Here is a 3,013-nt window from a genome sequence, read left to right as displayed (position 1 = left end):
CCCTCCCCCTTCCCCTCCCCTCCCCCCTGTTTGAATTTCATCCTGGGGAGAACCCTAACCGGCACTACAAACTATCATTTGGAAACTGTTAAAGGGCATGATGCTTCCGAGGGGCACAGAAAGATCATAGCAAAACGAAATACAAGGACCATGCCAGGGTTCTCCAAGGGCACAAATATTATAGCCGCCATGCTGGTGTATACACATGAAGTTCAAATATTTAATACAAACAGTCACCCTATCCCTATCCCTAACACTAACTCTAAACCGACTCGGCTATCTTATATACGCGTGTTATAGTACCAAAATTAATCTATGGTGTATAACCTTTTGCTTTAAATATTTTGCATCTGAACTGACAATCAATCCCAACCAACTGGTGTAGGCTAGCTGGCATAATAATGTTCATTTTCATACTTCAAATCCGAGTGTTTTCTAGCTCATCAAGAAATCTTAATCGTGAATTATATCGTGAATTAATTTCCAACGGCATTATTACGGGGCAGGTAACCCAGTCTAACACGAGGTAGAGTAGACTGCCACACTTACCGGCCACTCCTGCCATTGTCAATGGCAACAAACAAAAAATTATTTTTTTATAAGAGGTGAACTCGATTTGGAACCAGCAAACCAGCAAGTTCACCCCTACATTTTGGTATTTTTATTCCATTAATTATTTTGAATTTACCGATGGCTTTGCCCATGCAAAACAAACATTTTCACCCAACATGCAGTGCTTCAAATTTACACGCAGAGTGTGCCAGATTGCATCTCAGAGCTTCTACAATTCGAACATTGCCGACCCCGCTAGCAGTGAGTGGCACCCCCTGCTTTAATTTAAAAGCTTGGAGAACCCTGCATGCCTGTTCACGAAACAGTGGGAGCCAAAAAAATAGCCACAATTTAGCAAAACTGAATATCCTAATTAGCAACTACTGACAGCTCTGATGATGATGGTTATGCAAACTACAGAGATGTAACCGATTTTCAAGAGAAGGCCTATGAAATTCAATGATATAAATATTTAAAAAAATCATGATCACTTCATTTGTTTTCTTATGATCCATATCAAAGTTACGTATATTTTATACAATTGGATGTCTTTTACAAAACCTTTCTGGGGGAGACCCCCTGTACCACATAGCAGAAAGGGGGCTCCACCCTCCTACCCCACCTACCTCCCGACAAATCACAATGCTCGTCGCTTTGCGCATAGTTAGAGTCCTTCGGCAGGGCTATTAGAATCTTGGAAGAACTAGTAGTAGTACATTTGTTCTTTTACTAGTCCTGTGGACTAATGAACTAAAATGGTTAGTATCTAACCCTGACCTGGGCAGGAGAATACAATTACAATGGGTAGAGTACACCCTTACAATACCAATAGTCCAATACTGTATTATGTATAGTTGTACCATGGCGTTTGTATGTTTTAACGACTATTGTTGGATATGTTGTGCCCAAACTTGGAATCTTGCACAAACTTGGAATTTCAGCGCATCCGCAGTTTGGGCAAACAGAGGTAAACAGAGCTTGCACAAACATACGATTATTAGGATTTCAAATGTTATATCATAACTATAAGATTGTATACCTTCTTTCCTCAATGTGTTTGCCACCTTTGTATAAATATTAAATGTCATTCAAATGATTATAATAAATAATTGGATAAATATGAGATAAATCTCTTCCTAGTTTGCACCACGCACACCACACACTCGCTATGAGCGGTTGTTGACTGTTTTCAGTTTGCCCAATCTTGATATTGGTCAGCCAAACTAGGGAATCCATAGTTTGGGCAGCGCAATTGCTGCACAATCTCGAGCATTGGGTACGACCTGCTGCAGATTCCAAGTTTCTCCCACGAACAGAATAAGGTGAAACGGGAAAGCAAATGAGGGAACCTACAAAGGCATCACGAGCACGTCGACAGTTAATGAAGGAAGTGTACTAGGTACGCACATGCAAATGCGGGAACATGCACACTTAGCCCCCCCCCCCCACCCCCTCGCCACCACCGCACACGAGCATCACAACCCAAGACCGACAAACCCATCCCTCACGCACCCCACCACACTACCCCTGCCTACCTACATTTCACACACGCACTACCTGCTCAATCCTACTAGTTTGGGACCAGGCAAATGTATTTTTTCGCAAACGTGCTCAACTAACCCGGGGTGTTAAACTACGTCTACCTATACTCTACATCTCACACACTCACTACCTACCCTCGGTAAATCCCTAATGTGGTTCGCATCTAGCAATAGTTCCTCTAGGCTGCGCGTATAGCGCAATACCTCATCCGGTACACTTGGCAAACTGCAATGGCGTTTGTCGACGTATTCGACTTGCCGGTTGCAACCGCGGAACAAGGGAATGCACTGGAACATGGTGAACTGCAACTACCGCTGGAACGTCATCCGGCACACGGAAGCCGACGTGAAGCACGCGAAAACGCACAGAATTCGGCCGTAAATGCGAATAAAAGCGGAAAAATATCAGCACCGCGATCCTTCCATGGTAATAATACGAACGCGTAAATGAGGCGCAGTGACGTCAGCACGCCCTTGCGGAATGTGGCGCCATCTAGTGTATAATATTCGTGTTGTTTTCGTTGAGGAATGTTCGGAAATTAACTGGGAGATGATGTTAGTTTCACTATGGTTTCACGGTCACTGAGATGATTTTGAGGCTAAACGTTTCGTGTTCATGCGATTCGTTCACAGTGTGGGTTGTTTGATTAATTTAGAGCTTTGTAAATATATGATTGTTCGTCTTTTTGATATATTTTCAGTATTGATTGACTAGAAATTCATCTGAAATGTTGATGTTCACCAGAAATGAGTCCTTTCATAATTTGCCCATTATTGATCTATATTGCATAATAATTTTTCATTTCTAAATTCAAATAGTATTATGAGAGATCTCAACAAAACCGTTTGCTTCGTGATAAATTGATTTTCCATAACGTTTGCAACTAAAAATCTTTTCTCTCTCGTTCTTTGCACACAAT

General features: G+C 42.0%; 1 protein-coding gene across 1 annotated transcript in view; it reads right to left on the bottom strand.

Moving 5' to 3' along the window:
• LOC106817348 (leucine-rich repeat-containing protein 1-like) overlaps nucleotides 1-2,575 on the bottom strand; it is a gene marked incomplete at its 3' end in the record, with an annotated part of 27,281 nt that extends 24,706 nt beyond the window's left edge. The window contains 1 exon segment of the mRNA XM_014822005.1: nucleotides 2,229-2,575.
• Nucleotides 2,576-3,013: the final 438 nt, after the last annotated feature.

The sequence above is a fragment of the Priapulus caudatus genome, unplaced genomic scaffold, assembly GCF_000485595.1.
Source record: "Priapulus caudatus unplaced genomic scaffold, Priapulus_caudatus-5.0.1 Scaffold1691, whole genome shotgun sequence".
In the NCBI taxonomy this organism is placed as follows: Eukaryota; Metazoa; Priapulida; class Priapulimorpha; order Priapulimorphida; family Priapulidae; genus Priapulus; species Priapulus caudatus.
The sequence above is the reverse complement of the archived record's forward strand: the minus strand, read 5'-3'. Positions and strand labels throughout refer to the sequence as shown.